Genomic DNA, 23,672 nt, shown 5'->3' with positions numbered 1-23,672 from the left:
GAGGCATCATCTCTATTCAGCCTCACAGCCTCCGGTGGAGATGAAGAGAATATTAAATAATCAAGAGGGCCCACCATGAAATCCTGTCGTGCTCCGGAAAACCTCAACATTAGGACAATTGCTTTTTCTTGATATTATCTTTGCATCTTGTTTCAGAAATAGTATTTCTTTTAAAATGAGCATTACTGGGTGATTGAGGTCAGGGGCAATCTTGAGTATTGATGATGTGTTAAAGGAAATTGTGGTTTACCTCTTTGAAAAATAAAACTCCTCTAGTTGATGCTGAAAATTTTATTCAGATGTGACTGAGCTTGCAAGATCTCAAGTAAATCAGCTGTACTCTCAGTGGTGTGGGGAGAAAGTGGGAACAAGGGGAGGCTGTATGTTTTGGGATTGATGAAGGGCCTGAGGTATTTGCTGTGACCAGAGGTTGGTTCACAGTCACACTTGTTTTCTATAGCTACATAAAAAAATGACTAAAATTTTTACCATTTTGAAACAATTCCTATTTATTACTGTTCAGCATTGTGGCTCAGAAGACCATACACAATCAAGTTGTTGACTGGACTAAATTTTCACTAGGAGCTAATGTGCTTCTAGTCTTATTCCTGGTTTCCGTAGGGCCAGGGCTCCTATTTTCTTGCTGGCAGTCATCAAAATGTCCACTCTGAGCTCTTAAAGTTTGCTCTTTAAGTTACCAATGGTGGGCCAAATCAACACCCTTTGAAATTCTGACCTTCTCCATGGTTGACATCAAGACTCAGATTTAAAGGACTTAATGTGGTTCCAGATTGCATCCTTATCTTCAGATGAACCCTCTTCCTCAGGGTCTACACACAATCCTGGGAGGGACACCATGTTCACAGTCCCAAGGAACCTCCTGGGCACGAGGATCAGTGCATGGGAGACTTGTGGGGCATCTTGGACTCTTCTGTCTACCACAGTGGTGTTGATCAAGACCCTCACAGCCACCGACCGCAGCCTGAGGTCCTTCTTAGATGGCCATGCACTTTGGTGAGGGTTGTGAGAAGGGTGGGGATGGAGGAAGAATGCATGGAGACTGATTACCAGGATGCCTCTGGATCAACCTACTAATGCAGCTGGTGGTTCCTTGTGTCCTTAAAACTATCTGAAAACTTTAATCAGTGAAAATATAAACCTAGCCAGAGATGTAGGAAAGGGCTTGGCGGCTTCTACCATGGTGAGGGATCACGGCAACTGGGAAAATGTGTCATCTCCTTCAGACAGATTCTGTTCTGTGTGCGTTGTTCTCTCAGTGGTCCACCAGACCTAGAGTCAGCCCTGACTGCCCTAAGTCAGGCATATTTGTGCAATCAAGTACAGCATCCTTGTATAAATCATGTATCTGTGGGGATAGGGATTGGGCCAGAGGCCAGTCTGGGCTTGCACAGAAGCCCTGGCATCTTGTTGCTCCTAATAGGAGACAGAAATATATTCACTCTGAATTCACAAAGCAAAGGACATAGAGCGGGAATTCTCACCTCAGTGCTACTGACATTCAGGGTCAGATGAGTCTTTGTTGTTGGAGCTGTGCTACACACAGTAGCATGTCCGCTCCTGGCCTCTACTCACTAGATGCCAGTAGCATGTCTCTTGAGTTGTGATGCTAAAATGTTGCCTGATATTGCCAAATATTTTAGGAGGGGCAAGAAAATTACCTTTACTTGAGAGCTACTTCTAAAGATATAATTCTGTAGGAGTGAAAATTTTAGAAAATTCATCCAGTTTACCACTGAGACTTACTTTCTTTTTTTTTTTGTGGGAGGGGAATGGAAAATGCAAAACGGGGTGGGGGAGTGAACCAAGTCACCCCTCTGTGAACATGATGCCACTGTCATGATTATGTTGTATTATATAACAAAAGAGATGTCTAGATATAAATATACCTCAAATCTATATGCCTAGGATAAGAATGTCATCTGGAACCACGAAGTCCTTTAAATCTGAGTCCTGATGTCAACTATAGAGGTGGTCAGAATTTCAAAGGGATTTGGAAAAAGACAGAAGAAAAAGTCAGAAAGAGAAGAGAAAAAAAGAGGAGAGAGAGAGAGGAGAGAGAGAGAGAGCACACACAAGCAAGAGCTAATGAGCACATTACAGCAGTCCTAATGAAATAATACCTGAAGTTATTACCTTGGCTCTCTATCATTCACAACCTCAGGAGTCCCAACATAATAGACAAAGGGAACAAAAAAGGATTAGAGATTATGAATCTTGGAGCTATGTTCATTCTGTGTGGGGATGAATCTGGTGGGGTATGGCGGCCAATGTTCTTTTCTGCTAACTGGGGTGGCTGGACCTTGGTGTTCTTTCTACCTTGCATCGTTGGTGGAAATAAGCCTTTTCAGCCTGCCTGAAACTGTGAGCCTGACGTTTATAGCGAGAAGTATATTGGAAAGCTCCCTCATTCTGATTGTCTTAGTTGTCTCGCTTACATTGTAGAAAAACAATGGAACAGCTATTAAGAGTGAAAATCCATAAACATCAAGAAGAATGTGGATCCATGACCCATAAAGCTGATTTATAAAGAAAAATTTGCCAAGAAAACTTGATTGCTTTTATTGATAGAATGGCTAAATTAGAAGATGAAAGGATCGCAGTAGAAGTCATAGATCTTATTTCAGTAATGCAGCTGATATATTATCTCACAGAATTTTGCTTGACAAATTAATTCAAATTAGGTTGGCAGAGGAGTTGTCAGAACAGATTGAGAGCTGGACGAAGGCTCATAAAGCCATGGTAATGACAAACAGCCATGGATGGAGCTGCTATGACTTGCCCGATGTGCTACTGGAGGGATGATTTGGCCCTGGCTTCACTTTATCTCTGAATTCCTTATTGAGAAGAAGGGACCAATAAATACAGCCTTGGCTGCTGGGTCACTAAATGGCAGGCCTCAGAAACACAGGTACTGAGGAAGGACAGGAGCTGTACAGACAGACCATCCCTAGGATGGAAGCCAGGCTCATAGTGAGGCTGTGGGACAAGCTGCAGTGAGGGGGTGGGGTGGAGAGATGTGACTCTGGAGCAGTCAGAAAGCAGGGCATTTTTTTTTATAGTAACAGTTACTCTGCGTTGGGGGAGCTGTATGTCCTAACATAAAAGCACAAATCCAAATACCTATGATGGGGCCAGGTGGGAAGAAGAGATAGAGTGAAACTGAAGAATGCATGACCTGTAAGCAATGAAAATAGGTGAAATCCAGCAGCCTGGCCGAATCACAATCATGATGCTAAGCAAAAGTTGGCCAGATCCCAAAGAAGGCATCTGACAAAACCTCACTTGCATACAGCTCTCTAAACAGGAAAAACTATGCAATTTAAGGATATGTACTCACATGGTAAACGTATAAATAAGAGCAGACAATGACAGCGATGAAAGTCAGGACAGAAGTAAGCCCTGCAGACTGGCAGAGCCCTTGGCCACCTATATGCCATCAGGTGACCTGGCAGTTGGTTACATAACTACTCTTCTCAAACCGTGGGTATATTTTGCACACTTTCCTGAATAGGTGATATATGTTACAATGAAAAAGGGAAACATAAAAGGGTTTGAGGAACAATTATCTGAGGAAGTGGTGATTACTCAACTCCTCTGGATTCTGGCCAAGTGCAATGGGGCAATGCTTTCAGGCGAGGATTCTTTATGTTGTTCCAAGTAGTTGGGTTTGAACTCGGTGTACGTCACTCTCAGCCCCTTTTTGCTTAGTTTGTTTTTCAGACTGGATCTTGTGCTCTTGCCTAGGCTGGCCTCAACCTGCAGCCTTCTATCTCTGCCTTCCAAGTTGCTGAGATTTGTAATTTCAGTATAAGTATTGGCTCAGCCCCAGACTAAGCTTCTAAAAGAAGATATAAGGATTTAAAAAAAATATGATATGAAGTGATAACTAATTTCAAAGGTTTTTTTTAGATACTGGAAGCTAACAATGTAGATCCACTAAAGCAGGTCTAAAGGTGAGATTTGGGCTGACGAATACCAGCATGTGTGATTTCTAAAGAAGAGGGCAGACATTTCTGCCTGACTACATTTAGTGTGTTATTTGAATTTATTTTTATATGGGAAACCTTATGGTAATTGCTAATGAGTTGGTGGAGCTTTATACTCAGAACTATTCCATTTTACTACTCAGAAAATTGAAGAACATTGTCCAATGTAGTGGATATTATCGGACTTTGTCTGATAATATCCACCACTAGTAGCTTTGAACCTACGCTGATTTAATTGCAAAGCCTATTCTGACACTGGTTTTGTAAGGGTCTGTGAATTTACAGTGAGTCTGGTGTTTCTTTTCTGGCCCTTGCTCCTGGAAGACATTACTAATCAAACAATATGCTTTCCTGCTGAGCTGAGACCCATTTTTTATCTCAACTCTCCAGGATCCCACTCATAAGTGACTGGAGGTGGTGAATTATATAGAATTTACATCCTGTCCTGATACCCTGCAGTTCCTATTCCCAGAGTTTTGGTGTTGGAGTGGATGTTTCCTAAAAGGTGTTGTTGGATGCAAGCATTGTCAGCACCGTCTAGTACTTTGGGTCAGATTCTTCTTTGATAAAAAACTGTCTAATATGTGTGGTTTTTATGAGACTGGATTCTTTCTGCTGTTGTCATTTGACCTTATTTCACCTTCCCATTTTAGAACTAGGATGTTGACTAGGTGTTCACCAGAGCACCCCAGTGCAAACAACAAAACAAAACAAAAACCTTGAAAGCTGCTCCCTTCACTATAAAAGAAAAGCACTGGAAGTGGCTCTGTGGCTCAAGTGGTAGAGCGCTAGCCTTGAGCTGAAGAGCTCAGGGACAGTGCCCAGAGTTCAAGCCCCACGACTGACCAAAACAAAACAATACAAAAAACCAAACCAGAAAAGCACTGTCAAAGGTATCCAACTGGGGGCATTAAGTGATCTTTTACAAAAGGGAAAGACAGTAATGTGCATGACATCAGGAGGTGAGTGCAGAAAGGAGGAAGGGCAGAAATAATACATGCTAACTAGGCATCTGTTCCCTATACCATGGCTAGAGACCTGAGTGAGGACCATTTTAGGAAACAATAGATCATTAGGGCCAGATGGAGCCTAAGAAACATATAGTCTGTCTTACTCATTTCATTAATCAGGCCCATGGGTGTGGTGTGATTCATCCAAGAAGCCAATATACATCTTCCATCATACTCCAGTGATACGCACCATAATACCAGCACACCATAGAGTTATAGTTGGGAAAATTCGCCTTAGGTTTAAACGACTCGGGTTTATATCCCAGCTTCATCCCTCTCTAGCCATGTGACCATGGGCAAGTTTACAGGAAATATTATATAGAGTTTTAAGTATTATAGGAGAAAGTGTAAGTAACAGTATGTGGGTCTAATGCCTGGCATGAAACGAAGACTCAGAATCTATTGTATTTTAGTACACACAGGTGTATGTTTATATAAAACATATGAACATATAAAATGATCATATAGTATGTACATACTATGCTGTAAGGCCTGTATATCCAAGGGCTTCAATAGTTAAAACTGACTACTTTTATGAAGTTGGATTTATATGGCCATTTTGGCATTGTTATGTCATTTTGGAAGGACAGTATGGTATCTTTTATAAAGAAATCTTGCCTAAGTGCTGCTGTGAGAGGTACCACATTTCAGTAGCTCCTCAGTGCCCTGCTGGTTCTGTTCTCTAAAAGGTGGTGCTTCTTAGTTCCAGAATGGCAGATATAAGTGAGTTTCCTGATTGGGCACTTTTTTTTTAATGTGTCCCTGTCATAGAGCTTGAATTCAAGGCCTGGGTATTGTCCCTGAAGTTTTTGCTCAAGTCTAGCATTCTTCTACTTGAGCCAAAGCTCTGTTTCTGGCCTTTTGGTGGTTAATTGGAAATAAGAATCTCACAATCTTTCCTGCCAAGGCTGGCTTTGAACTGTGGGCCTTGGATGTCAGCATTCTGAGTAGTTAGGATTACAGGCATGAGCCACCGACACCAGCCTGGGCATCTCTTAATAAAAGGTTAAAGAGTTATTTGAAATTAAGTCTTTATAAATAGAAAAGAAACATCTATTGGGAAAGAAAATAATCCAATTCATGTAGGTGAGTGAATTGTGTCTTGATGATTTTCTGGGGTTCTTCCCAGACAGCTGTGGCCTCAAGGTGCTGGTTAGGACTGGGGTGAATATTGAGCCTGGGATGGTTTTGGATGGTGTAGGGGTAGTTGACAACATTTGAACATTCAAAGGTGGAATCATAACCCAGAGCCCAGGAGGCTATTAGAGAGGTCAAATTGGGGGAGTAGTGGAGGACAAGGCAAATGTAGGTTATAGAAAGTCACACAACTGGCCTTTGTTATCCAGGCATTCTGGTGGTGACCAAGGAGGGATAGGAGGTCACTCAGATCATAGATGGGCACACAGACAGATGGATACTATATCGATAATTCTAGATACATAGTTAATAAATTGATGTTAACAATAAGTTAATTTCCTATTGTTTTCTATTGCTGCTGTAATAAATTGCTATAAATATAGTGGGTTAATACAGCTAAAAGGTTTTGTTGCTGCCATTTTATTATGGAACAGGGTCTAGTTTTGTTGGCCAGGCAGATCTTGTAGGCTCAAGTGATACTCTCAACTCAGCCTCCTGAGTGCTGAAATTGTAGGGTTGGCAAAAACAACATGAGTTTTAATTTCACAATTTCAGGGATCAGAAGGTCAGAAGGTCTGTGTTCAATAAGGTCAAGATCAAAGTACTGGCCAGGCTGTCTCTTCCTGATGCCTATGGAGATGAGTTCCCAACTAAGCTCATTCAGTTTTTTCCTAGAGTTAGTTCCTTGTTTCTTTGCTGGTAAAATGTGTATACTCTATGCTCCTCCAAGCTACCTGAGTTCCTCTAAGCTTGCCCCTGGCACCCTTGGCTTCTTCTTACTGCATCCCTACTTTTTCTTCTGCTTTTTTTGGGCTCTTGTTATTGTATTTGGGCCCACATTGCTAATCCATTATAGCCTCCTTATTCCTCCTTATTTTTAAGGACAACTAAAATACAACATTGATTCTGTCTTCAAACTCCCTTTCTAGTAATACCTAGCTTTGTAATTGAGTAATAACAGCATGGAGAGCATCTTTCAAATTATGTTCGCCACAGATTGATGAATGGATGAATGGAGTGATATACAGAAAATTAGAGGGCAGAAAATAGATAAATAATAAGTGAATGGGTAGATTGCTAACTAGATAATAAGTAGATAGGTAATAAGTCCTTAGATTGACACATGGGTAGATAACAATAATGTGTTATATTAATAGCAGATCACAGTTGTTATGTAGTTAGGAATGCTTTCACAGTTAGGGTTTGAGTAGCATTCTTACTCAGGAGTGAATGTAGTGGTGTCAGCATAATTTGGCCTGTTATTTTACTTATTTATTTACTTTGTGGTTCTATAGTTTTACTTAGATGTCCACTGTTTTCTGCAATATGCCCTAGTCTTGTGACTTTTGACAAATGAAGTTGCTACACAAGTCAGATATAGTAAGCAACTGTTCCATACTCCATTTCTGTTTGTTTATTCTTAGTACACTCAGAAGTATTCATTAAACAACTACATTTTTCTGAGCATTGTGTGCTATATTACTGATACAAAGTAGAAGAAGACAGATGTAGTCCCAGCTCTCACAAAGCTGTATTCTACTGAGGGAGATTAGATAGACTGGTACTACTGCTCTAAGTGATAAATGTGATGGGAAGGAGAAGTGGAAGATAAAACACATCAGAAGACTCATGACTTAGCTTCAGGGGTCTGGAAAAACATGGTGTAAAAACTAACATCCTATCTAAGACCCCCAGGGAATAGTTATATAAAGGAACCAGCTATCTTAAACACTAACACCTCATCAAGTCTACTTCCCCTGCACTGGTTATTTCTGTTCCTGATTGCTCCTGCACAGATCTGTACACACACTGCATATTCAGGATATGTGCATTCTTTCAAATGCAAATGTGTTCTGCAAAAAAAGTGTCTTCTCCTTGCATAACTCAGCAGTGTTCTCTATGGGTTTGGCAAGGATATCGTTCTTGCAGCTTTTTGTTTTCATTTAATGGTAATTTTTGCTCTGGGTAGGGTGAGGAGCCAGTATCTGTGAGGTTAAGGTGCTGTGCTGCCTGGCTGACTGCTCTGTAACCAGAGGACCTGGTGCTCTGGCTGCCTTCGCTGTGCCCTCTGGGCACAGAGGCTGCTGCTGAGGCTGGTCGGTGAAGGTGGAAGCAGCAGGGCTTCTACTCAGCTCTTCTCTGCCTCTCATGTGAGATTCACATGTGCAGAGCAGAGCTGAAGGAGCTGGACAAATGGAGTGCCAAGAACCCATGCTCCTGTCCTCTCTTCCTGTCACTTCCGACCACATCACAATTCCCTAGTCAGAGCTTTGGTGGTTTCCGAGAGACAAAGGAACCTGATAAATAAGTTGAGATGACTGGAGAGCATTTTTTGGTCTTAGATGTTGTATGGCCCAATGGGTGACCTACGTTGTTCTTACTACAAATTGTATGTGAGCTTGCCTAGCTACTCGTCTCTTATGTACTACTTGTCAATTTTAGGTGGTGAGTTTAAATAACACATAAGAAAAGAAAAAAGTGGTGGGGTTAAGAGCATTAGTTTTAAAGTGAATGTATGAATCATAACTTGGCTCCTTAGTGGTTGTATCACTGTAGTATGTTACTCTCTGAACTTCATTCTCCTCAGATGCAAAGTAGAGGCAGCACTGAAGGAAATAGTGCGTATCTAGTTATTCTAGGGCTTAATAAATTCCCATAGTTTCAATGATTGTCAGATGTTCTTCACAGTCTGCATTCCTTGATATACCTTCTCATGTTAGTTTCTTGCTTTACTGACTGTGAAGAACTAGTGACTCTCAAACAGAAGATTGTCTTTTAAAGCCTTGATTTTTCATCTTAGGAATCCAAGCTGGAAATCGAAGTGAGATATAAATTTCTTTCTTTTTATTTATTTATTTGTTGGTACAGGGGTTTGAACTCAGGGTACAGGGTCATAAACTCATACTTGCAAGGCAGGTGTTCTTATCATTGAACCATTTCTCAAGACCTCTTGTGTTTTAGTTATTTTTGAGATACTGTCTCACTTCCTATAGAACTGTGCATGGGCCAAGTCCACCCGAAGTTTCCATCCTAGCTAGGATTATAGGCATATACCACTGCACCTAGCTCTCAGTTGAGAAGGAAGTCTCATGAACTTTTCTGTCAGAGCTAGCCTCAAAACGTGACCCTCCCAATCTTAGCCTCCCAAGTAGCAGAATTACAGGTCTGAGCCACCTGTGTCTGGCTTAGATCTATTATTATTTAATGTTGACAATCAAAAGAGAGATAAAAGACACATTTCTAACTGGGCTTTGCAACTGAATTTAGACCATTAAAATTCTGCCTGTTTATCTAAGAAAAATATAGTCATGAATAGATAAGCTTTTTTGCAATATCTGCATAAATGTGAGTTTATGTTGGACAATAACAGGTCTTCCCAAAGGATTAATACTTATTAGAAAATATAACATTGTCCTAACCCTCAGTATATCTCTGAATTCAGTTGATTGACACTTTATTATTAGTCTACTCTCACTGATCATTCTCACTATACAAAGGACCTAAAGTCTTCAGGCAATACTTCCTATTTCTTGCTTGTGCTTTTTATTATCAATGAAATATTCTTAATTTTATATGGGACACACAAAATATTTCTATAGAATATGATTGGCAATACCAGCCAGATCTACTAGTACATACCTGTAATCTCAGCACTCAATGAATAGAATCTTACATTTATCCATCCAATTATTATTTATTGAGCATGTATGGAATGTAGGGGATAAAGAGGTGAGTAAAATAGAGAATACCTGCTCTCTTGAAACTTTATTAAAGGAAATTAGTGTGTTTAGCCTGGAAATAATATGGCTAAGATATAGCCAAATATTTCAAGGATTGTCAAACATGTCATTCAGAGTACCTATCTGATCTATATGCTTCAAAAAGTAAGAGCAAAGACTAGTAGATAGTTTAGGAAGCAAGATACTGACTCCAATTAAAGCAGAAGACACACAATGGAATTTTACACAGCCATTAGAAAGAATACTATTATGTCATTTGCAGGAAATGGATGGAGCTAGAACAAATCATGTTAAGTGAGGTGGCCAAGCACAGAGAGACAAATGGTACGTGCTTTCTCTCATATGCAGAAGCAAGAGCTAAAATACATCAAGACATGAGACCTTATACCGGTCTCTAGGCCTTCACACATAGTGAGACCAAAAGACACTCTTAAGAGAGGAACAGAAAGGCACAATGTCTGTGTGCATCTGATCATACAAAATAATATTGATCGCAATGAACTCCAGGAAATGGAAATGAGGGTTAAAATTTTTTTTTTTTTACTGTTCTTGGTTTTTTTTCCTTTTGTTCTGTTCTGTTTGTTTGTTTATATGTCTTTGGGAGTGTAAGGGAGGCACAGAAGTGGAGGGGCAAAGGATAAACAGATGCAGCAATGGTACTCACTGGATATGATGTGGAAAATGAACTATACAACTTGTGGGTGGGGATGGGAGGGAAAAACTGGGAGAGAGTGAGGGAACAAATGCACTCTTTACCTGACTTATGTAACTGTAACCCCTCTGTGCATCACCTTTATTATAACAATTAAAAGTTCTTTTTAAAGCAGAAAACAATGTTTTTAGAGGGAATGAGCTCCTTTCCATTCTGAAGTTAATCAAGGAGAAAATAAGCAGCCCTCAGTTATGCTCAGTATCGTTCAGATGCTCATAGGAAAGTTTCAATAGATGACCTTGTAAGATACCTTACAACTCTGTGAGTCTGTGAATCACTGGGTATCATCACATGATGGCACCGGCAGAAATGGTTACAGAGACTGCCATCCTGCCTTAACCACTGTCAACATGCATTTCTTTTATTTTTAGCATATTGGAGGGACAGGAAGAAGGTACAAGTCTATTTCTTTTAAAATAACTACTTTTCTATTTTCTTGTGATTAAGACATTTATTTAAGACCATCCTTGCTAGTAAAAAGGCACATAATCTCTGGTTCTCTTCAGCCCCTGTCATGACAGATTAACATTAATAATTTAGAGAACAGCAGCATTAAAAGTAATTACAAACTGTCAGAAAGATACAAGAAATATGACATAGCTCATAGCTTCTTTTTAGACCTCAAACATTATTCAAGAGGAAAAATAATTACATTTTCCTGTTCATTTCCTAATACAAATAACTTAGGATATCTCATAATTCTTGAAATTTGCAATTAATTCATTGAAAAACTAATGTCAGGCTGAAAAAAGGCCCATCACAATTTTCCACTGTGGAATAGTTCCTTAGGGCACATTCCCAATTGCCTTGTCAAGGCTTCTTTTAAATGCATTCACATAGCCACGTGAATAAATCAACTAGCATTTAAAAATATAAATTGTCTAAACCTAATTGTACATGCATTTAGCTCTCTCCTCTTTTGTTTATCTGAGTACAAGAACATTATATTTGTTGCTATGACCATTGCTATGACCAAAACAACTGGGAAAAATTTAGGGAAGGATTTAGTTCGACTCATGGTTTCCAAGGAGTTCATCACAGAGGGGAGGGGCATGGCAGAGTGGGGCAGTTCACATCATGGTGGCCGGTAAGTTGAGAAAGGGAATATAGAGAGGGACAAGACAAGTTATAGCCCTGAGGCAGGTTTCCATCAGGAACCTGCATTCTCCAACTGGGCTCTACCTCCTACTTCTCCTAATCTCCCAGTGATGTCAATCATATTCTGAATCCACCAAAGAGTTAAAGAATTACGTAACAGTCAACTTTGCAGTTCCCTCCTTGTGTTCATGTGGGAGCCCCTGGAAAAACCCAGGGTCCCACACGGACTGGCTGTCATTTCAGTCATATGTAGGGCCAGAGGTCAGATCCAGTCTTAGCTCAGGGTGGATAGGATCTGATTGAATGAAAAAAGTGGAGCCAAAACATGAAATTGTGAGCACAGAGGGCTTTCTGGGACATTTATACTCTTTTTGCTTGAGGGTCTTTTGTTTGTGTTGGTAAAGGTGATGGTGTACCTGACCCTCTCCAGGGGAAAGTAAAGATATCTTTGTCTGCAGTCACATGGAGAGAGGTGTGTGTGTGTGTGTGTGTGTGTGTGTGTGTGTGTGTGTGTGTGTGTGTGTGTGTGTGTGTGTGTGTGTGTGAGAGAGAGAGAGAGAGAGAGAGAAAGAGAAAGAGAGAGAGAGAGACAGACAGACAGAGACAGAGAGGAGAGAGAGAGGAAAGAGGAGAGAGAGAGTTAGAATAAAACCTTCCATTTCAATGTCCTGCTAACATAGTAACAAGAGCAGGTGGGGGTTGCTGTTTTAGGACAGAGGTCAGCAAACTTTTTGGGTAAAAGGGCAGATAAATGTTTCTACACTTTGTAGATCAAATGGTTTTGCTGGCCCTTCTCACCTCTGCTGTTATGTATCAAAGCACCGCAGACAATACATAAATAAAATCGCTGCAGGATTTCAGTAAGCTCTATTTACAAAAACTTGAGGCAGACCAGATTTCCCCCTTAGGTCATAGTTTTCTAACTTTTGCTTTAGGGAGTATAACTTTGACTTAGTATTGACTTTTGTTTGATAAAGTACAAATTGTTTTTGTCATTTAGGACTTATGGACCATAGAAAACTCTGTTCCTCCTCCTTTGCCTTGTAGGGTATGAGCCAGTTTAGAGTCTATCTTAGCAGTCCTGGACTAGCTTCTTATCCTATAGGCTCTCTCATTGACAAGTTCAAGTAAAACTTTGAGCTATCCTCATGGATTCCTTATATGAGAATTGCATTTTAAACTTCTTGAGAAGCTGTAATTTGACAGCCACACTACTAGGCAGGCAGACAAGCTGATACATAAAGGAACTGGCCTCGGAAGGTTGGTACAGCCTGTGTCCACTGAGGTCCCTGTGGCACCTTTGTCCCATGATGCCCCTTTCTCCAGGAATAACATGACCCTCCATGACAGAGAGAGCCTCTGATTTCTAAACATCAGCCACAGTTCTGCCAAGTGCGTGATGTGGCCAGTGGAATCATTCCATTAACAACTCAGTTACCTAGAATATTAAAAAAGAAAAGAAAAAGCTCTCATACTGTTTTTCCTGTTATGACTTAATCCTGAAAACAGAACCAATAAAATCCTATCCATCCTCTCTGGGTTTAGTGAGCGTCTGGTTCCTGAGGCTCACACTGAAGTGTACCCACTGCCTCAGTGAATCAGTCTCTTCCAGTCAAACATCTGAGCCAGCAGGCTCCTTTGCCCAGACAGTTCCTATTGTTCCCAGCCCCACTTGTGATAAAAGCTGCCACATGTCTTCTGTATACAAGGCATATATTTCCCTCTGCCAGCTCATGTCATCTTCCTTGCCACCCCATGCAGCTGGCTAGTACACAGCCACTGTGTATACAGGGGAGATACAGTAGCTGAAAGGTGACCCATTCCCCTAAGGTTGCACTGATAGTTCTGCCTGTTCCTCCCAGCCTTAGTCCTGCACTATGTGCCATTTTTCTCTTATTTGCTTACAATTCTGTCACTTCAGGATGTATTTTAAGGCTTTAGCTTTGTGTTTAGATGTATAAATATGACTTAGAATTGTTTTGGCCTCTGAATTGACCTATATCATGAAATGATTAGTGTTGATAATCTACGTTACCGTAGATTATCAACGTTACCGTAGATTTATTTGGATTCTCTCACATGTTGTATTACACTCCCCTTAAAAAAAATTCTGCCTTCTTATTGATTGGATATTTTTTTATGATTCTATTTTTTTCTTTGTTGGTTTATCAGGTAATTTCTTGATGTGCTTTAGGGCTAATGTTATTTAAATTTCTATTTTTACATATATGTGTACATATATATATGTAGTTGGTATTTTTTGTAGAGTTTTAAATAAGAAAATTAAATAATAAACAAAAAGCCAGTATATTTACTCAAATAGTTACTATATCTAATGTGCTTTTTTTATTTCTTTCAAGTCGCGTTTATATTTGAAATAATTTTTCTTCTGCCTTAAAGGCCTTCTTTAATATTTCTTGTATTGCAGGTCTGTTGGTAGTAAATTCTTTTAGATTTTATATCTATATAAAAGCTTCTTTTAAAAAAAAAAAACAAGATGTCTAGAGATGACTTCAAAAGAATTCTAAGTCAGCAGATTTTTGTTTTCATATAAATATTCTTTTTTTCTTATTTTGTTTTTCTTTCAGCAGTACTAGGGATTGAATTCAGGAACTCAATACCTTGCCATTTGGTAGGAAAGTACTCTACCACTTGAGCCACACCCACATCCCCAGCCCAGAATTCTTGTGTTTCTTGGAACATGGTTAAAGTAGTGGGAGCCAGTTTAATCTGTGGGATTCATAGTGGGATCAGAGCAGCACTTACTCTAGGTTTAATTTGTCCCTACAACTGATATAAGACCCTCTAAGGAAGTGGTTGTTTTCATTCTGGCTGCTGGGAAAAGCCACTAACAGAGGTTACTGATCACCATATTCCTTTTGGGTAGCTCTTTCTTTGTGCAAGTTCTGTTCTGCATCATTGGGTCTCTCTACCCATCCTATTGTTGCTTTCCTATTCTGGCATGCAAGATACATATAATGACACCACTTATAGGTCTTAGGTGGACTTCCCACCTGTAGTCAACTGTAGGGTGATAAGGCAATCCTGGTGCAGCATGAGCTCATGTAAACAATCTGCTCAATCTACCAGTGCTGGAGATGGACAAGGTGTATGTGTGTGGAGCGGGGCAAGAGACAGAGAGACCACACCAAGTAAGCAGATTTACAGGAAGAACTCCTAGTATGCATGCTTGGCCCCTTTACTTCCAGGTGTTCCCCTCGTTCCCCTCCATTTTAAAGGCCCTCACCTCCCAACCCCTGCCCATCACCCTCTCTAGAGGCCACCCACAGTGGTCTCTTCTTTGTTCTCCTATCTCTAGTCAGCAAAGGATATGCTTTTGTTCCCTTATCTTGGCCTGCTCCAGAATGTTATCTATATGCAGGCCTAATTTGTTTGAACATCTCTTTCACTTCCCCAGGACCTTCAGGATGGCTCTCTTACCAAGGTCAACTCTACTCCCCTCCCAGGAAATTCAGTCCTTATCTTTGTAGTGGTTTATGCATTTTATTCCACAGCACCAGGGGATGGAAATGCCACATTCTCTTTTAGCAATCTAAATTAAGTTTAATCTGGGATAACAGAAAATTCAATCTGTTTCCTTTGAGGAGTTTCTTCTACTGCCCACCCAACCCTACAAGGTGGGGCACATTCCTGATGTCCTTGTAGCACAGCCTTTTTAAGGGGCCTCTACTTTGTCTCTAACCTTTACAGCTCACTGTTTGGCCCATGGGCCCTAAAAGGCCCTTGAAAAATCGGTACATGATGAGACAGAAATGTATACTTTTCATGTTCCCATAGCCATCTGCCTGTATTGATAACTTTGTATGGCCAATGAATGATATTATAAATGACACTTTGCAGAAAAGAGTTCTCTACCCAAGACATGTTCATTGTCCCAGTCCTGATGTTCACTTGAATATTAAGTCCTGAGGCTGAACTCAAACACCTATAGTTCTCAGGGCTAAAGCATTGACTGTTCCATTACCACTGACAAACACCACTGCACAACTTGGCAGGACCTGATCTAAGACAACATCTTAATCAGGCCGCAACAACAGACTGCTGTTGATGTTGCAACTTGAACCACCAGCTGGCAGGGAAGTCCAAGATCAAGGTGTTGACAGGTCATGTTCTGTGGGGGCCTGCTTCCTGGTTTGTAACCTACTGTCTTTGTGTACCAGCTCGTGGTGGAAGTGGAGAAAGGAAAACTGCCATATCTGACCATGCCATATCTGACTTGTTATATATATACAATATATATGTGCAAGTATATATATTGTGCTGGCCCTGGGCCTTGAACTCAGGGCCTGGACACTGTCCCTAAACTTCTTTGCTCTAGGCTGGTGCTCTACCAGTTGAGCCACAGTTCCACTTCTGGCGTTTTTTGTGGTTAATTGGAAATGAGAGTCTCACAGACTTCCCTGCCTGGGCTGGCTTCAAACCTCAATCCTCAAAATCTCAGCCTTCTGAGTAGTTAGGATTATAGGAGTCCTATCTTCTTATAAGGACATTAATTTCACTCAGGAAAACTCCACCCTCCTGACATCCTAATACCATCACACTCCACCATTATGTCCACATCACCTCCCACAGACTACCTCCTAATATCTTTTCATTGGCTGTAGGGACATTAATATGCATCCACAGTGTGTTTACAGACCAACTCGCTTGTACAAAAAGCTTTTACTTCTCAAGGCAAAGTTATGGAATATTTTTCTAGAAATACCCTTGTCTTCCTTGAATGGCGTGTTTGCCTTTGGTCTGAGACCACTAAAACACTAAGGCAACCCAAAGCAAGAGCTGCTTTTCTGATATGGGTGAAGGAATCCTATACTGCCATGGAGAAAACCCACACATCTGAAGTCTTTCGTTTGCTGCTCCTTTATTAGCTGGGTGATCTTAGTCAGGTCTTATTTCCTTCATCTATAAATTGAGGATTTCTACAAACATCTGCCTTTTCACTTCTTAGGGGCATTTTGAGCAGTAAATGAGTTAATAGAGCTAAACATGCTTAGAACAGTGCTGTACAAATGCTAGCCATTGTTGTTACCAGCTAATTATACTGCTGTCAACATTCCCTCCTTCTCCATAGTGAGATACATCGCCTGTAGTTTTCAGCATGAGCACTTAGCATGAGCCAGAACCACCCCTGTGTTCCCTTGGAGACTCTCCACCATGTTTCTTAAGAAGTTCAGCCCAGCCAGTTTTTTGCCAGTATTAACTCCAGTTGTACTGTCATGGACTGAGTACCAGATGAAAGTATTTACTGTAAGTTTACACCTCATCTCTAACAGTGAACCAGGGACAGGTATTCATTTAGTGAAAAGCTGCAGAATCACCCGTATACTACTTGTTTTTTTTTTTTCCTGCTCTTTCTCTATTGGATGCATTTAATTGAATTCAAAGAAGTTAAACCTCAGTAAGTTCTGACTCCAAAGTTGCCCTGAAGTCCATCCTAAGCTAAGCATGGTTCTGTAGGAACTGAAGTTCCTTTCTATCTCAGGGGCCCTCATCTTCCACTGTCTACACAGGACAGAGAATGCCACGTTCAAATCCTTCTCTCCGGGCCATGTTTATGAAGGCAGATCATCTAACTCCTGTCTTAGGAGAAAAACTTATTCGGCTACAGTCTCCTCTCTCCTTGTCACAGCCCCTGGTAGATACTATGAGTGCTTTGCCCTGGGCTTGGAGGAATCCATTGTGTTCAACTGTATGTGGCTGCTGAGCACCATCTATGGTTTCTGCTCATATCAAGAGAGACTCTTCTAAGCAAAAGGATGCCAGCAAACATTACCCACATACAGTTAAAACTGAGTTAATATAATACATTGGAACAGGTACCCTAAAATTTCCATTTTCTCTTGTCCCTTTCACTAATCACCTTGATAGTCCTAGTGATACCCTACCCATTTCTATTGCTCCGTTTTCTCATTTATGAGTTGAGGTTGACTTCTCAGCTCTACAGTTATATGTTCCATGATTCCACTTTGCTCCTTGGGAGTTTTCTGTTGTAAGAATGGCAAAGAAAATGTTACGACTCCTTAGGAAACGTCACTTGGTGGACTCAGTGAATTGATTTAGGTCTCTTGTAGGGGAGCCTTTTCTGCTGTAGTCTTGGGAATTTTAATAGAACTATTGGAAAAGAGTTATTCTCTTTCCTCCAGTATTGGTTATCTAGTAAGCCTAGAGATGGTGATGGTCGTCTTTGATATCATATAAAAAGAACATACCCGAAATTAGACTGACAAACACACATATACATATATACACACAGAGAGAGACAGACTGACAGACAGAAAGATATAGTACTCTCATGGAATCATTGAGTCCCTGGATCCCAGCCTTTCATCTTTCCATCATCATCATCATCACCATCATCATCTTCATCACCATCATCATTATCTATCAAGCTGTCATTTATTTGGGCTAGTAAATGATCTCTTGTGAATTAAGATTCTATTACCTGCAATTGATTGTTACCTAGCATAGGCGATGTTTACATTGCAGTGTTTAACATAAAGATTTACTTGCTTTCAGAAGATTTTTTTTGCTTTTAGATGGTATGCATAGTCTTAGCAGTGAGAGAAAGTTGTATAGTTTCAGCTAGCCTAGGGTAGTACTAGAAGAGGGGAAGAACTCAAGCTCTATGCTATATTTTGTGAATTTTTCTCATTTAATTTCAGAACCATTTGAGGAAGTTGATGTTTCTATTATCTCAATTTTTCAATTGAGAAAGCTGGAAAACAAAATCAGGGCTCACCTGAGCTTACAGAAAATACATAGCAGAACTGATGTTTATCATCAGACTCTTGGTCTCTTGAGTTTGAGCTCTTGACTACTGAACTACAATTCTAAACTAATTTCCTAATTAGGTCTCTTATAGCTGTGTGATGTAATGTCAGTCAAAGTGTGTTGGTTTCCAGTGTGTGGGAAAGGAGCTGAATGAAAAGATAAAAGAGTAGATGGTGGGTTCGTTAGTGGATGTGTGGCATTATGGCTAAAATGAAGCATGGAATATAACTGCCCTCCATGCTCCATTCCAGACAAACCCAGAAAGAAAAGATTACAAAATATAATTATTTAATGGATGCACTTTTGCATTTGGTAAGAATTGTGACCTATGCACACAGTTTTAAAGTGTTAAATAATTTAGCGATAAATTTTGAAATGAAAGTATGTTACATATAACCACATCAACATTTTATGAAGCACATTGAAATTTATTGGCTATCAGTGCAATGTATTTCAACATATCTGCTTGTGATGACCAAATATATCATTTTAATATTTCCTTTCATATGCAATATACATGTACTCACAGGGTGTTGAGGCTTCCTCCAAGGATTTCTACTATTTTTATACTTTTATTTATTTATTTTTTTAGTGCTAGGGTTTGAACTCAGGGTCTTGTACTTGCAGGTGCCTTAATATTTGAACCTTGCCTCTAGCCTTTTGGCTTTAGTTATTTATCTGTTGGGCTCTTGTGCCGCGGACCAGGTTCTGTCGGGACGACGGAGGATACCTAGGGGAGGAACCTGGAATAGGATGGGGAGGTGGCAAACAGACAACTCACACACATTAGGAGTGGATGCTGAGTGCTGAGTGCTGAGTGCGATTTAATGCAGAGGATAGCAAACTTTTATAACAGAAGTCTCCATGAGAAAGGGCAAAAGGTTACACAATCTTGCTGCATGGCTTCATTCTTGGGTGGTCACCAGCTGGGCACCTGATAGGCATTTGTCTCCGGCTTATCTCTAAGGAATACAATGGGTTTGGGTTTCGATGTTTGTCACCAATTAACCATTACCTATTTTTATAGAGGCCTTAACTTTCCCATAAGATCTTTCCTGTCTCTTCTTTAATAGTAAACTTTAAGGAGACCTAGCAATTCTCTTAGTAAATAGCAGGAAATTCTCTCTCCTAAATAATTATCTCAGCAATTGCCCATACATTCTTTCTGTTTTAACTGAGCCTATAGCTTCTTGTAAGTCCCTTACAAACAATTCCTTCTGCTGAAGTGACTTTGTGAAACCCCCAATACTTTTATATTTACTTATAACTTGTCTACTAGCCTTCATAAGAGGGGTTTCAGGTTAGCACTTAACTCTGGTGAGTTAGTCATATTTTTTAAGACACTCATCAGATATTGGAGTCGTCAACACTCTTAAGAAAGAGCTTTGAATAAGGGGACATTGACAATGAGCAAGTACAAAAAGCAGCAGAAGCAGTAAAAGATTAACAGGCACTCTTATGAGGGAAGAAAGACAGAAACACATCTTTTCCCAGGGGTTTGCCAGCCTTTTTCCAGGAGTAGGCCTCTTAGAAGCCCTATTCTCCGAGGTAGACTTCGGTGAAGTCCCAAAACTTGGAGATAGGTTTCTGTGAAGCCCCATTCTCTGAGGTAGACTTCGGTGAAGTCCCAAAACTCAGAGATAGGTCTCTGAAGCCCCTATCATGGTCTGATAGATGGTTTCCCATGCTAAGCAGACTCCTCCACTGGAGTCGGCGTGGCACTCTTGCTTTTTTGTTAAGGCTGGTCTGGAGCAGATTTCTCCCGTGAAATTGGAATGACAGGTGCATACAGCCAGCTTTTTATTGGGTGAGATGGGACCTCATGAATCTTTTGCCTGGGTTGTCCATTGGCCAGCGTACATTCCTCCCCCAGAGATAGTTAAAGGGAGGGAGTCAGTTGATCTTGGTTACTAGAAAGGCCATTTTCAGAGTACATCAGCTATAGTCTCTTGTGTGATGTTCCTGTGAATCCAGTGCTCCTGAGCTTTCAGATAAATAGATTGTATCTCCTTCCGAAGTTGGGTTCTAGGACAAGAGTGGACTAATTGGGAAATCTTTTAAAACTTCCTATGCTACTTATCATTTTATGTTAATAAATTGACATTGAATTTTTTTATAACAAGTCTCATGAGGTTTGGTAATATGATTCCATATCTGAGAACAGGAACTAATCTTTCTGTGCTAGGAAAGTCATTTTTTTTGTCTTTAAGACTTCAGAGCCAGCTCTCAGATGTTAATAAATTGATCAAGGGAGTGAATTTTCCTTGGTGAGATATAGGCCCTGGCCTGTTTCTTCATTGTAGACCAACTTCTGTACTGGATAGCCTGTGGCATATTTCTAAGCGTATATTCCTTTGTGTGGAACATTTAATTTGTAACTGTGTTTTCATCACACTTCTTTGCTCATGAGCTGATGCTGGGGTCTTATGCTCTAGCTCAGATTTTTCACTCACAGCTGGTGTTTCTATCATTTGGACTAAGCCTTGTCTGATCAATTGGAGATAATAATCTCACAGACTTGTCTGCCTGGCATGGCTTCAAATTGTGACCCTCCGATATCAGCCTCCTGAGTAGCTAGGATTATATAGAGATGTGAACCTTGGATGCCTACAAGAAATATATACTTTTAAACTTGTAGGGGTAACTGTAAAAGTAGTTCCTCACTAGGATTGAAGTGGGAGAGGGTAAGTTTGGTGTTCAGATAAATAGTGTATGGGTAGAAGCTCAGCATCAATTTATTTGTCTCTAGAAAATTCCTGTCATGTTTCATCTGGTTCACCTGCATCTGGGCTGTACAATACCCTGAAACTACCACACAGCCTACCTTGCCTGATAACAAGTGGTAGCATCTGTCAGATGACTGCCCTTTGTTGGCCCAAGTCCACCAAATTGGACCTTCAGTTGGATCACTGCCAATTGTTCCCTGTTTTGTCATTCAGGCATGGACTGCCAACTTCCAAAACTTGCCTCGCCTCTGTCCAGGGTGGCATTTACACACAAAGGCAATGCCCCGTAAACACAGGGCTGAAATAATTTCTGCAGAGTTAAACTGGAACATGAGTGACAAGTAGAATTTCACATAAGGGAGGAGTAATCATGTTTTTCCTCTATAAGATCACAAAAATCATGGTTATTGGTAAGCTGGGGAAAACACACAATTACATAGATATGAAGAAGGTACTGCCTCAACTGGCTGCGCACTACACACCTGGCAGACGGAGTAGGGGTGCTTCGGAGGTAGTGATGTCCGCGGCCAAGGGAGAGAAAAAAGGAGAGATGTTAAGATGCTGAAAATTTAGTTTGCTTGTCCCCTTTGTGCAAGTGACACCTTTAAAATAAAGGTGATTCAATGAGTTTCATTTGTTGAGTCTAGACTCATTTCTAAAGGAGCTAATAAAAATGCAGCAATTAATTGAGACACATTGTATGAATAATTGGTGTAATACCAAGTGGAAGGAGTCATGTCTGCCATGCTGGTGGAAAGAGCATTATTTATCGAGCATTGCCCTGATAGTGTGATCATAGTTCATTCGTTATCTCATGTAATTCATTCCATCACTAGCTGAAGCAGATGCTTCTGTTATCAGCCTTTGACAGATCAAGCAGATTGTAGTTTAAGAGGCTTAAATAGTAAGTGGAAAGGTCAGAATGTAGACAAACCCATGTTGCCTGAATCCAAAATTTCCATTCCCAAACTTTGGTCTGTGATGTCAGTTAACATTAAAAATAGTGAAGTGGCATAAGAAAATTATGATTCTGATTGGACAAACTTTAATATTAGAGTATGTCCATTCCCCAGAAGTTAGATGATTGTGTAGACTTAGGAATACATATTATGAACTCCTTCCATTGTAATGGATTTCCAGCCTGAAGTGGCTAACAGAAAAGGTAATAATACATTGGGTAGGGCACAGTGACTCATATCTGGTGATCTGAGCTACTCAGGAGGCAGAGAGTGGGAGAGGCATGGTTCAGGGCCAGACCAGGCAAAAAGTTGGTGATATCCCATTTCTACAAATAAGCCAGGCAAGGTCATGCATGCACCTGTGATCTCAGCATGTGGGAGGTGGAGGCAGGAAGACCTCTGTAAAACTCATGCCTGGGGCACAAACTTTCCGGTTCTAAGGAGGGTCAGAGAAAGAAAGAAATGGAGGCTTCTCTCTGCCCAATAGAGGCAGTTAAAGAAGCAAAACCACTATAGGAAATCAATTATAGGCATCAGAGATCTGAGAATCCAGAGTTTTGTTGAGATCTATGGAGAAGGACAGGGACTCAAGGGATAGGAAGAAATAGAGGAAGGACTAAGTGCTTCTTGAAAGTGGAGGGCCAGGACAGGCATTCTTTTGGATATATGTGAGCTAATGACATGACCTTGTCTTTGACCCCTGCCTCCTGGGCCAGACTGTGGAAGGGGTTTCAGAGAGTCACTTTTGCCCTTACTCTCATGTTTGGTCCGCCTAGGCTCTGAATGCCCCTGAATGTCCACAGAGAGCTCCAGCTTCTGGGTGCTTTGGGTGGGGTTCAGCTTGGTCATTGCTCACTATCTAGCCTGCAACTCTTCCCTTTTAGCAAAGGTTTGTAGTGAATTGATCAAAATAAATTATAAGCATGTATGGAAATAGAATAAGCCCCATTAAATTCTAAAAAAAAAGAGACAGGAAGGAGTACTAGAAGGGTGAATATGATCAAAGTATATTGCATATATATATATAAATATGACAACAATCCATTTGTAAAATCAAGATGCCTTTAAGAAGTAACTCAGAACTAAACCAGGTGCTAGTTGGTTCATGCCTGTAATCTTACCTTCTTTGGAAGCTGAGAACTAGGGATTGTAGTTGCAGGTCGATGCCAAGCAGAAAAGTCTGTGATGCTCTGTCTCAGTGGAAGAAGCTGGGCACAATGGCAAACACTTGTCATCCAGCTACAATGGAAAGCCTAGAAAACAGGCAAATTGAGATTCAGGCATGTTCCAGGAAGGAAGCAAGAGCCTACCTCAAAAATAATCAGTAAAAATCAAGGCTCAAGATATAGCTCAGTATAGCAACTATGAGGCAAAAACAAACCTCAAAACGGTTTGCAAGGGTTCAGATGCTATCACAGCATAATGTAGTTCTGACTAGTGCATTGTTCAGACTATGTGTTGTCTATGTTGCTCTTTTTTTTTTTTTTTTTG

General features: G+C 40.5%; 1 long non-coding RNA gene across 1 annotated transcript in view; it reads left to right on the top strand.

Moving 5' to 3' along the window:
* The first annotated feature begins 8,524 nt into the window (after positions 1-8,524).
* LOC138822804 (uncharacterized) overlaps positions 8,525-23,672 on the top strand; it is a 73,650-nt gene continuing 58,502 nt past the window's right edge. The window contains exon 1 of the long non-coding RNA XR_011370635.1: positions 8,525-8,599. This is a non-coding gene — a long non-coding RNA (uncharacterized lncRNA). The remainder of the gene's footprint in view (positions 8,600-23,672) is intronic.

Source organism: Dipodomys merriami, unplaced genomic scaffold (assembly GCF_024711535.1).
Source record: "Dipodomys merriami isolate MVZ:Mamm:240054 unplaced genomic scaffold, mDipMer1.0.p SCAF_116, whole genome shotgun sequence".
NCBI lineage: Eukaryota > Metazoa > Chordata > Mammalia > Rodentia > Heteromyidae > Dipodomys > Dipodomys merriami.
Note: the sequence above shows the minus strand (reverse complement) of the source record. Positions and strands in the feature narration are given on the sequence as shown.